Source organism: Neomonachus schauinslandi, chromosome 5 (genome assembly GCF_002201575.2).
Source record: "Neomonachus schauinslandi chromosome 5, ASM220157v2, whole genome shotgun sequence".
Lineage (NCBI taxonomy): Eukaryota > Metazoa > Chordata > Mammalia > Carnivora > Phocidae > Neomonachus > Neomonachus schauinslandi.
Window position 1 is genome coordinate 55,079,155 of NC_058407.1, and position 13,835 is coordinate 55,092,989.

Consider the following 13,835-nt stretch of genomic DNA (forward strand, 5'->3'; position numbering starts at 1 on the left):
CAAGCAAATTTATGTAACAATCTAGAGATTATAAAAATGACTTGTCTGTGTAATAATTTTCTTTCCTAGAATAATATATTTGCACACACACATAGATCCTCTTAATTAGAGCTTAAGTTGTTTTTTTTTTCATTATACCACAGTATGATTTTTCTTTAATACCATATTTCCTTGACTCTAAGATACCAACAGTTTTCATATCTTATTATGTTAGAAATAAAGATGTCTCACACTGATGTCTCTTAACAACCCCTGTTCATCAGGTGGTAGTCATAGATAGCAATGTAGTGATCACCACTTATGCTTGCTTGAATTTGGTTGTTATTTCTGTCGCTTGGTTGGACAATGGCAATTCCTCACACTTCAATCAAACCATTTAAGGGCCATTTGAAGAAGGGATATGAATATGAATCCTGATCATTGTCTAAAAAATCTTCTGTTGACACATTCTGATAATGTCAAGAAAGTACCAGCATCAAAACTTACTGAATGGGTAGAGCAGCTTAGATGAAATTACCAGAGAAAAAAATGGTGGATCTCTCTATTAAGATACGCTGCCTCACGGGCAAACAGAACAGTCTTATGTGTGAAACATGAACACTGAGAACTCGGACTCGAAAACTAATTTAGGAGAGCCAGATACTGAATGGGAAGAGGTTTGTTTTTTTTTTTTTTTAGATTTTATTTTATTTTTATTTGAGAGAGAGAGAGAATGAGAGAGAGAGAGCACATGAGAGGGGAGAGGGTCAGAGGGAGAAGCAGGCTCCCTGCCGAGCAGGGAGCCCAATGCGGGACTCGATCCCGGGACTCCAGGACCATGACCCGAGCCGAAGGCAGTCGCTCAACCAACTGAGCCACCCAGGCGCCCCAGAATGGGAAGAGGTTTTAAGAATGCTTTACTCAATTTATTTAATGTACATTTCCCAATGTGTGTGTGTGTGTGTGTATGTGTGTACATATAAAATATGCAGGAGTGATTAAAATGATTAAAATCATCTGTTTAACTATGTCTAAAAAAGCTCTTTTGGTAGTTATAAAATAAAAGTTCTAAATATTAATAAAGTGTTGTGTTTTATTTTAATCACAGCATTTTTGTTTTCTAGTGGTGCATCATAAAATAATGGTGCAACTTAACAACTGAGGTGATCTTAGATTCAGTGAAAGTCCATACTATTTTATGAGACCTGTCAATGTGTAAATAGTTTAATTTGACACTTCCTTCTTAACTTAAAACTATATTTCATCTAAAACAAGGGCCATTGCTTTGAGGGAAAAATATTACATTAGGTCAAAATTCTCAATCCAATATTTAGCCTAGAAAAAATTTAAGTGATTTTTAGTTAATACTATAACTTAAAAATTTGCTAAGTGCAATTGTACTGCATTTGAGAATTTCTACATAGATAGTATTTAAAATACATTGAGATTCATTTGTCAATACAGCTTTATTCTTTCACACAACTATAGAATTATTTTTATTCCTTAAATATAAGTTTTAAATAAAAACTTCATGGCCTAATATTACTCCACAATATCTTTTGAAAACATATTGGTAAAAACACATAATTTGACAAAAAAACCCTCAAAAATAGAATACTACTTTTGCATTTAATACCCCCCCAAAAAACTAAAAAGGGCCATATGAAAGACAGCTCTATAAAAACAACAGAGTTGGGGGAGAAAAATCAATGAAAATTGTACAAGATAATGTGAAAAGAACAGATTTCTGTCCTAATATGGTATAAACTCATATGATTTAGGAAATTTGCATTTTCATTAAAAAGCACATACCTAAATTCAAATGGCCTTTCTGAGAAACGAATTGATTAGCCTTGATTAATTGTTGAACTTAAGTGTGGGTTCCTTTTCTTAAAATTATTTAACAGTTCACTTTACTTCAATTCAATTTAACTCAAATCAGTTCAATGCACTATTTCTTGAGCTTCTAGTATAAAACCAGTTGATACATGCCAAGTATAAAATAATAAAAACACAACTATAATCATCAACCCATTATAATACAGAGGGAGAAAATATCAAGTTATTTTAAGAACTGTGATGGATGCTTTGATAAATACTAGACTATCAGAATGAATCCAAAGGCATTTATCAATTACTTGGACTAAATTTTTTCAGTACCATTGATATTATATATACCATTTTCTATGTGATGCCTGGATAACTCACAAATGTACTAATTACTAAATTTTATAAATGTGTTTGCCTAAATGGTGTAAATTTAAATTTGAACATAGGTGATGAATCACAACTTAATTTGCAATGTGTGGCAAATAATTATATCTACAGTTCAGAATAACCACATCAAGGCTTTTTTTTCCACGACTGTGATTAAGAGTGGCCACTAAATAAAACATTTAGAGGTGTTGATTTTTTTTTTTTTGAAGAGACTGATAATTTCTACTGTGGTGTCAGTCAAGATGCAATGAGAGTTCTAATTTTAACAAATGATTTTACTTTAAATAATACACTTTAATTAAGTGATGATCTATTAGATAATCTATAAAGCATGTATTTACATAATTCATCTATAATCTTTTTCTAGCAAAAAAGATATACTTTTTAAGTTGATTTGTTTAGAAATAATCAAAGCTCCTTACCCCTTAATATGAAATGCTTATAAAATGTCATATAGACTATTTCTAGTTTGTAATAGTTGTAGATCTAAGTGAAATTAGGATACAGAACAAAATATACTTATTTTGTAAAGAACCTTTAAATGCTTAACATTAGCTTGAGGAGGCATCTAACACTAGATATATAACACAATGCTATCCAATACCTCTCTCTCTCCAACCTACAAGCAGCTTGGTTTATTGTATTAACAAGAAAGATGGAGTTTCAGGAAAATAAATAAATTCTTATCACATGTGATTTTTGTTAAACATGAGCTAGCCTCACAGGTGTCCCTTGTTGATGAATCTTAGGCCTGATTATATCCTGAGGTCATTTATTCATTTATCTATTAATTCAATCAGGATGGAAGCTTTTACTCAGCATATGTTTTTCAAGTAATCATGATGTTTAATCATTAGTTAAGTCAAAAAAGAAAATTCTTTACCTGCCGAGAGTTACATCTGAGCCCATATCTAAATAGAGCAAAGGTGTACTGTTCATCCGAATGCTTTGTTCTATTTGTTTGTAGAGCGGTTAAAAAAAATGATGTACAAGAATAATATTGTCTTATTTCCAAAAACGTTCACGCAAGTATCAGACTATATCTGAACCAGACTGATCTACCTACTGATTTCTTCTGCTGAGCTTTCCAAACTATCTCAGAATTTTTGGTGTCAAGTTTAAGAGTCACTTTCACGCTAGCTGTGAAGCTGTAAAGGAGGACTTCGTCAGAGAGCAGGGGAAGGATCACAATGTTGTCACCCATACTTCAGCTGCTTCTTTGTTTTCTGAAAGCTACTTCTGTCTTTTAATGGCTGTGGCTCCAATAACACTTATTCTGTTAAAGAAGCTTATGTGTGTTCTTATAAATTATAGAGAGTGTTTGCCCATTCTTAGAACTCCTGTTGCACTTACAGTTGGTCACACACACACACACCCCACAACACTTATTAATCCTCTATTTCATTTGTTTGAGTCTTGTTCCTACATCCTATTCTAAGCTCTGGGATGGTAGCTGCCATATAGACTGTTATTATTCTATTATTATTCGTTAATTTATTGAGTTATTACTCTTTGCAGGCAGTGTGCTAAGAACTGTGCATGCATTTTTGCATATGATTTTCATGGCAATCTGATAATTATAGCAATGTAACAGTTGATAAAACTGAGACATGCAAAGGGTTGATAACTTGTTCAAGGTCACAACAATATAAGCGGTAGAATGTGGATAGGAGCCCAGAGTCATCTGATTATAAAACTTGTACTTTTCACTACTGTGCAGAAAAGAATTAACATATCAGGTATGAGGCTTCCATCCTCAGAAAGGCCTGCTTGCAAGGCTCTTGGCTGGCACCTGGGAACTTGGGGTTTCAGAAGTGTTTCCACTATTCCCTAACTGATAAGAGTGGCTCACTGTGCCTAAACCGTTTCACAAACAATGTGGTTTATGCTGAACATCTGCCTTCCTTCCCAGAGTGTGGACTTTTAGGCATGCAAGACAGAGAATGCCTATATGGCCAGCAACCCAACAGAAACCTTAAGCACTTGAGTCTCTAATGAGCTTCCTGATAGACAACACTTCAGCTACGTTGTCACAACTGGTTTGCTGGATTAAGTCTATCCTTTGTGATTCCATTCGGAGTGGACTCTTGGAACTTTGCATCTGGTTTCTCCTGTACTTTGATCCATGTGCTTTCCCCATTCCTGATATTGTTTTGCATTCTTTCATTGTAATAAATCATAGTCATGAAAAAGACATTGTTGAGTCCTGTGAATCTTCCCAGTGAATCACGAAACCTGAAAGCGGTCTCGAAATATCTCTTCTAATTTCGAGTTTTGCATATAGTTATAAGCAAGTGATTTTTTTTGTTAAATATTTTAAAAATGTATGACCAACAATATATATGAACTGGTCTATTCCTTTGTATACTGTTACTCTGTTCTGTAAACAAGAATTCATAGTGCTTGTTTTTCTTTGTATATGGCATGAGTACATGAAAAATGCTGTGAGAAAATTTGGAGAATATGTTATGTAATGAACATTTCATAAAATATATTTGATCAATCTAAAAACATGAACTGGAATTGACTATCAATTTGAGGTATATAAAAATTTTATGCATAGCATAAACACTAACAGAAGAAATGATAAACTGCTATAATTTATTTTTCTTTTGCTTTATTTCAAATTTGTATACGTGGTATCCTGTCAAATCAAATGATAAAAAGCACTAGTGCAGGACTGGGGAAAAGTTGTTTGCAATTACAGAAATTTATCTGTGTTTACTACTGTAGTATTTTTCTCCCTGACAGGGGCTTTCAAAATTTGAAAGATTTTTCAAAGAGATTTTTTGAATTAAAAAACTTGCTATTTTAATTTGGCTAGAGGATGGGATCCTCTTCATTAACTACTTGTTTGCCTGAGGTTTATCCCTGAACTGAAGCTGTATTAAAAATTCACCTGGTTTCTCTCTCCATGTGATCTCTTTTCACTTAAGGTCAGTGAAAAACATGAGGGGAGAATCCCTAATAATTGGAAAGCAGCTATTACATTTGCCTTTCTTTACAAAGGATGGAGATATAAATGTTATCCAGGTAAATCACCTTCAGTTAGCATGTTGCTCAATGATGATTGTGCCAGTTTGATATATGAGAGCTCATCCAGCGCTTATAAGAGATGAATCTTTATGGCAGACACTCATAGTTTATTCACTCAGCATTCAACTAGTATTTCAAATTTTAAGTATATAAAGGTTTTGAATGAATGGTTTGAGTAGTTGTAGAAATCAAGAAAGGGGTTGATTAATATGCTGGGTATACCTGATGCACAACAGAGACAGAAGGGGATTGGAGGGTGGCATGGTCTATAAACTCATCCTTGCATTTGCTGTTCCATTTGAAATCTTCTCCCCTTTATATATAAATGGCTTATTTTTCTCATACTCAGGTCTCTGCAGATATATCAGCTTCTCAGAGAGACTTCTCACCATTCCAATAGATAAATCTACCAAACCTTAATACGGTACTAAATGCTATTTTAAAATACACCTAAACATCAATAGCTCATTTTCCACACCTTCTATATTAAACATTTTTCTTTCTTCATGTATCTCAATACCTGTCTGTCATCGGTGGGGTTGTGAGAAAAGTTCTGTAGTTTTACTTTAATGGGAAGATGGTTATTTTTATGTTCCCTCATCTTTTCCTCTCTCTACATAAATTTCTGCATTTCTGTATTCATTTGTATGGGGGGAGGGGGGAGTAAACAAATTGACATCTTATCAAAATCCTTTACTACATATCAAAGGGTTTAAAAGTGGGCATTCTGGGGGCGCCTGGGTGGCTCAGTTGGTTAAGCGACTGCCTTCGGCTCAGGTCATGATCCCGGGGTCCTGGGATCGGGTCCCGCGTCGGGCTCCCTGCTCTGCGGGGAGCCTGCTTCTCCCTCTCCCGCTCCCCCTGCTTGTGTTCCCTCTCTCGCTGTGTCTCTCTCTGTCAAATAAATAAATAAAAAAATCTTTTAAAAAAAAAAAAAAAAAAAAAAAAAAAAAAAAGTGGGCATTCTGTGCCCATGGACAGAAATGCCAAACAACTTCGTTGGTGTCTATAGGTTACATTATTCCCAACCAGGAAAGACATTTTTACTGCTTTAAGGTTGGCACAATGGCTACATAAAACAAAAAAAAAAACAAAAAAACAAAAAAACAAAAAAACATTTCTCTAGGACTCGGCACGTTTCTAAACTCTTCACATATACAATCACATGTAATCTTTATAATCTCTCTAAAAGTTGCCAGTATTTCTTCATTCCCATTTTAATACATAAGAAAACTGACGTGCAAATCACAGCTTGTAAGGATTGCTCAAGCACTCTGCTATGACTGCCTGGGCCAGAGCATGCCTCGCACTCCTGTGAAGTGTCATTTTTCCTGGGAGAAGTGATTACATCTCTTTTACATGTATGATGCGCATTTCTTCAAAATAAAAATTCATATTTAATTTATGTTATGCAATATTTATACTTTATATTGCCTGCTCTTTGGAATAATTTTTAAGAAGGCAGAAAAAATAAGACTATATTGCAGAAACTGCTGGTTCCCTCCCCAAGAGACATGCCCCCTTCCTTTTTCCTAAATGAATCCTGATTTTGTTTTATACTTAATCACTTCTGTGACACCCCAGGCCTAACTTTTGGGAGTGAATCATAAGTACTGTAAGCCAATCATGATAAGACATGAGCATTTTGGGGCAATTTATATAGGGTAAAATTTTCTGGGGGCTTCTGGGAAAGGATGCCCTTATAAAGCAATAAAATGCCTCTGTATGTTTTCAAGAGAATGTGATGTCTTGAGGTGCCACAGTCATCTTTCTACTATGAAGGGTGCTTGAAGATAAGGCAGATGTTTAAGCCACTGATTAGATCAAAGAGACAATAAAATCAACCAAACCAGAAGCTACTACCTACAGACTTCTTGTGATATGACATCATAAAACTTAAGTAGTGGTTAGTTTACCAATGGACACTGGATTTTTGCCTGGTGGCAGTCTAAGACATCCTAATATAGTAATAGAAAAAACTCAATTCCTATTAAAGATTTCATAAAATCTGTTAATATTAGCTCACACGAAAAAGCTGTTAACATTGGCTAAATACCCTCTTTTCCTCTTAAGCTTGTAAGGTTACTTAGTTTCACAGAATTATCTGGGTGTGATCTAACTGCAGAACATTTAAAGTGATTCTGATGTTTTTCCAATTTGTTATACTCAATTAAATGTTATAATGATTTAACCTCAATAGAATTTTTGAAATGTGGATATGTAATTCATAATGGATCTTAAAATATACATATTTCCATTAGGAAAATTCAATTTGTAAACTGATGGTTCATACCTGTCTTAGGCAACTAATTAGCAATATGACCATTTCTAAAGCATGCTAAAATATATTTCTGTTCATGGATATTTTTCCCTCATAACTCTTATTGTACATAGAATATTACATGAAGTCCTATGAAATTTTATATTCTTTCCCTCTATCTATTCTTCAAAATTGTTTCAAAAACCATTATCATAACGCATTCTATGAACCCATCTGTCTAATATAATCCTTTAACCTTCTGGCTGCTATACTACTTTTGTTCCTATCTCTTGAGTTAGTATTAATACTCTACTTTGTGACATATTTGCATATTTGTATTAATCACTAGAATTTCATCTCTTGGAGGGTAAAGGCATATTGTTACTCATTTATAATTTACTTAGCTTAAGACAAATTATTTTATATAGTAAATAGTAATTATTTTCTATTTAATTAGATTAAATTATTTTCTAAGTTGCTTTAAGGATTGTCATGCGATGCCATCATCACTTCATTGGAATGATATCAGTATTTATTATAGCAGACAAGGTTTCAAAGAGGATATATAATCTACTGGGTTCCTTTTTCTTCTTCTCTAAATCATATATAAAACAAAAAATACAACACATATGCCAGGTTAAAGATCATTTTAGTCATGTACATGATCTCTATTCATTTTAACTCTTCTCTTTAAAAGTGCCTTGGTTTATGAATAAAAACTAATTTTAAGCAAACAAAATTCCTCACTAGAGGTATGAGGCCCACTTACCCCAACATCCCTGCCACTACCTACGATCATATTTGACTGTGTATGGTGTGCTGTATGTAGATGTATTTGTGTGGGGATGGGTGTTTGAACCTAAGGAACACAGTACCAAGGGAGTGTGCTCCCACTATCCTTTGTGCACTTTTTACATAAGTTCTGGTATAAAGTACTAGAGAGTGATAACAATCAGTATTCTCTACTTATTCCTGGGAATAGTCATCATCAGAGAAATAATAACTAATCTCTAAATGAGTTCGCCCTTGCCTAATACTTTTGGTTATGGACTCTGCATCCATTTCTTCCTGCTTTCTCTTTTGAGAAATACTCCTTTCAGGAGTCTGCTTTTCACTGCACAGCCATGTGCTAAGAGAATTATGGAGGTGGGAGTAAATCCTGATTTACATGAAGAGCCAATTTTGATAGTCTCATTCCTTTCTCCACTGAATGATTTAGGGCTGGGCTTATGACACAATTCTGGCCAGTGAGATACAAGTGGAAATCTAGCAATTTCTGAGAAAAGTTCTCCTTTTCTTAAAAAGAGATATAAAGAAATCACTAAGTGTTTCCTCGTCCATGCATGTTACTGTGAACCACGGCAGCCGTCTTGTGACCATGGAGAGAGCTGGCTGAAGACAAAGCTGAAGCACAGAAGCTAGAAGTTCCAGGAGCACCGCAGTGAAGTGCAGCCCTAATGACGCCATTCTAGGGTCACTCTATATTTTAAATTCTTGTTAAATGAGGGAATGTTTTTACTCAGGGCTTAAACCTATTGAGTGTTTAAGCTGAAAGCATCCTAGCAGATATACCTGCAGTAAAATAGATGACTTTTCCTTAAATATTGGGGTATAATGAAGGATAGAGTTGGATATACCAAGAGTAATCACAACAAAAAAAACTTTGGTTCAATCACATGCCTCACTGAAAAGCTGTAATTTTACTTTGAAGATCTGGGTATTTTGTTTTATAGCTTGTTTTACAGCTTTCCCAAATAAGTGGCACTCATGAATTTATTGCACTACATGCATTCATAAATTAAATGAAAACTTTAAGCTGACAAGGGTTTACTGATGTTCTGAATTTCATGGGGGTTTAGATAAAATGTATGACGTTGTCTAGATAGGTCTTTGTGGTTGGTTATATTTAACCTCTTCATAACAACTATATTTTACACATACACACATAATGAATTCAAAATAAAATTTCAAGAAAAGTTACTAATGGCTTCAGAGGGGCACTTGGGTGGCTCAGTCAGTTAACCATCTGACTCTTGATTTTGGCTCAGGTCATGCTCTCGGGATTGTGAGATGGAGCCCTAGGGCAGGCTCTGCGCTCAGGGGGAAGTCTGCTTGTCCCTCTCCCTCTGCTCCTTCCCACTGCACACTCTCTCTCTCCAAAATAAAGAAATAAAGTAAAAAAAAAAAATGGCCTCAGAAATGTCATTATTTATTAATTGTGGGACATATATTTCTAATCTATGTAACACTGCTATCTATTCAGGGAACGATATATATATATTTGGTCACAATAAGACATTTTATAGCCTTTGGCATCATCTAGAACCTCTATGAGTAGATCCAGCTATAATAGTGTTCGCAAGGAAGTCTAAAATGAATGAATGAATGAATGAATGAATGAACCAACAGTTTAGCAAATAAATAATGTATGCTATTCTTATCTTTCTGAACGAGGATCAGCTTCCAGAAAATACCAGATGCTACTTGTGGTAACACCTGCAGTGAAGGCCAAGAGAAACAGGAGTGAACTGAACATGAGCACTGAACACTGGTTTCCAGAAGAAACTCTGTCGCAGTACTTAAGGAAAAAGGAAGGTGTTTGCAGAATACTTCTATTTAAGACAGGGTTTTAAAATACCCTAGACAGAATGTAGGAAAAATATAAAAAGTGAAGGAGTAAGTGTAAATATCTGGAAATATGAGTTCAAACCAAAACCAAAAGATGGAGAAGCATACTAATCACTTGGTACAGAAAAGTAAGAAATTAGACAAATACAAAATAAGCCTAAGATCACTAAAACTGAAGACAAATGCGGATTTTTGGAAGGGAAAGGGAAACTCAAGGGAAGAGTGATACGACATCTCAGGGAATTAAAACTAGAGTCATGAAGAGAAACAGAGAAGGAAGGGGACAGGTATGAGATTCAAATCAGATTTTTATGGAGAATAAATATGGAAGAGTAAGGAGTTTTTCTCAGCACTGACAGATGCTGATGAGGTAATTAAATCATTGTGTTAAGATAAAATATAAAGAACAAAGAAGATGTTAGAGAAAAAGTAGAGTCAGGGAAATATACACCCATTTCTCAGAAACAAACAAAAATATGTTTTCCATAGATTAATGAGTAATAAATTCTGAAGGTTTCTAGGAACAAATTAGAATAGATTATTGAAAGATTTTTTTTTAAAGTCTAGAATAGAAAGCTATGATCAATAGAACCCAACATGTTTATCAATTAAAACTAAACTTTCTTCCTTCTGTACATTTAGGTCAAAGAAATATAGAAAATAGCACACCAATCTTTTTGAAGACATTTTACCATATCTGTAATGTAATTCTAGTACACAACATGAAAAATGTGAGCTTTTAGGGATTAATGGGTATAACAGGATAATAGTAATGATTAATATTAACCAAATTATAGGAAATAACCTGTCTGCCAATGAAGATTGGCAAGTCCCACCCAGGTCAACATTTTTACACTGACTTCAAGTCATACAGAATTTGTGACTACCAAAAAAACAAAAAAACAAGATCTCCCTCCTCCCCAAATTCACCTACATTATCAGAGCTTATTTTTTTTAATTGTATATATTTAAGGTGTACAACGTGGTGATCTGATATGTGTATATACTGTGAAATAACCACCACAGTCAAACTAATTAACATATCCATCATCTCTCAGTTACCTTTTATAACTTTAAAAATTAAAAAAATACCTTAAACAGTTCAAGCAGAAGCAATGTGACCACATATCAAGAATATTGTAGAGAGATTTAAAGACTGAAGGTTGGTCAGACATTTATGGTCTTTTAATCCTAAAATTTCCAAATAAAATATTTCATATATCTTACAAATAAAGCTGCAATTTAAAATATGTTAAGGTAGAAAATATGTGTGTGTGTGGTAAGAATTTATGAAATCTATTTTCTTAGCAAAAGTACATTGTTATTAATATGTGATATATTAGATCTCCAGAATTCCTCATCTTATAATGGAAAGTTTGTATCCTCAACCAACATCTCATTTCCTCCACTCTCCCCTGACCCTGGCAATCCCCTCCCCCCACTTCTACTCTCTGGTTCTATGAGTTCAACTTTTTTAGATTCCACATATAAATGAGATCATGCAGTATTTGTCTTTCTCTGACATAACTCACTTAGTATAATGCCCTCAAGGTTCATCCATATTGTCACAAATGGCAGGATTTGCTTTTTTTTTTTTTTTTTTTAGGGCTGGACAATATCCCACTGTGTATATGTGAGATACACATATTCTTTAACTATTCAACTGCTGAAGGACACTTAGGTTATTTCCATATCCTGGCTACCGTGAATAAGGCTGCAATGAACATGGGAATGCAGACAACTCTTGGAGACAGTGATTTTCTTTTCTTTGGATATATACCTCGGATGTGGGATTGCCAGATCATATTCTCTTTTTAATATTTTGGAGAACTTCATATTGTTTTCCATAGTGGCTGTAATGATTTTCATTCTCACCAACAGTGTATAAACTTTCCCTTTTCTCCACATCCTTGCCAGCATTTGTTTTCTCTTGGCTTTTTTATAATAAACATTTTAACAGGTGTGAGGTGATATCTCACTGTGGTTTTCATTAGCATTTCCTTGATGATTAGTGATGTTGAGCACCTTTTCATATACCTGTTGGCCCTTTGATGTGTTCTTTGGAAATATTGTAAATCTACAATATTCTTTATATGTGGTCACATTGCTTCTGCTTGAACGGTTTAATCATGGGTATTTGGAGCACTGTTAGTATTTGGTGGATGGGATCAGAGATGCTAAACCTCTTGCTATGTGCAAGACCCATTACAGAAAGATTTGTCTAATCCTAAATTCCATTAAGCTCCCACTGAAATACCTTGGGCTAGATAAACAGAAGTAGATTATCTGAAAAGGAGAGTGCTTTCACACATGAACACTTGATACAATATTATATGAGGAATGGTTAGAAAGAAGTATATATTTAGCTCGGATAAAGATGATTTAGGAAAAACATAATGGCTTCCTTTCATGATATGAAGAATATTCAGTTGAGAGGGTTATTAGATAGGACAGAAGTTACAGGAGCTTGATTCTGTATAGAAAAGATACTCTTAATTCTTTGAGAGGTAGTTACTTGCCCTTAAACTGTTCAAGCAGAAGTAATGTGACCACATATCAAGAATATTGTAGAGAGATTTAAACACTCAAGGTTTGTCAGGCATTTATGGTGTTTTAATCCTAAAATTTCCAAATAAAATATTTCATATATCTTACAAATAAAGCTGCAATTTAAAATGTGTTAAATTATAAATTCATTACATGACTAATTCCAATCTAGTTTTGAAATGATTTTTGAGTCTAATTTGCAATGGTGAGCCTTACATTTTTTTTTAATTTTTAATTTTTTTAATTTTTTAGAGAGGGAGAGAGATGGGGGGCAGAGGGAGAGGGAGAGAATCTCAAGCAGGCGCCACACCCAGCACAGAGCCCGACGCAGGGCTGGATTTCACCACCCTAAGATCAAGACCTGAGCTGAAATCAAGAGTCAGAGGATTAACCAACTGAGCCACCCAGGCGCCCTGCCTTACCTTTCTTAAAAAAAGAGCGATGTAAATTACTTATCAAAACTAGTTTCCTGCAATAAACATGCAATCTATAGATTCATTATTAGGTAATGTGCTCTATCAGCTTTTCTACCTTCTGTCGATTTTGCTATTTTAGTATTAACAGTCATTATTCATGACATTTTTTATAATTTTATTTATAGCATTAAAAATATGATTACAAAAGAATGCTAGGAAAGCAGAGCACTTTATTTTTTTTAATTTTTATTTTTTAAAGATTTTATTTATTTATGTGAGAGAGAGAATGAGAAAGAGAGAGCACGAGAGGGGGGAGGGTCAGAGGGAGAAACAGACTCCCCGCTGAGCAGGGAGCCTGATGCGGTACTCGCTCCTGGGACTCCAGGATCATGACCTGAGCCGAAGGCAGTCGCTTAACCAACTGAGCCACCCAGGCGCCCAAAGCAGAGCACTTTAAAAAGATGCAAGTGAATTTCAGAATTCTGGAACATACACAGTTCATTCCTGTTTAAGTTAATAAGAAGAACTGTCTCCATTAATTAATTGCTCATCAAAAATTAGATGTTGAGCACACTGTTGGGAAGGTAGTGAGAGGGATGCTCTTCCAAACGTTTTGTAATGGATAATTGGTTTTTCATTTCAAATGGAGAAATGAAGATTAAATGGCAATGCTGTTTAGTAAGCTGGAAAAAAAGGGTCATGGTTCTACAACCTTGAGCGCATCTCTGAATACCTCCAATTATCAGTCAGCC

General features: G+C 34.6%; 1 protein-coding gene across 1 annotated transcript in view; it reads right to left on the reverse strand.

The window, feature by feature from the left end:
* SLC16A7 (solute carrier family 16 member 7) overlaps positions 1-13,835 on the reverse strand; it is a 65,859-nt gene that overhangs the window by 11,133 nt on the left and 40,891 nt on the right.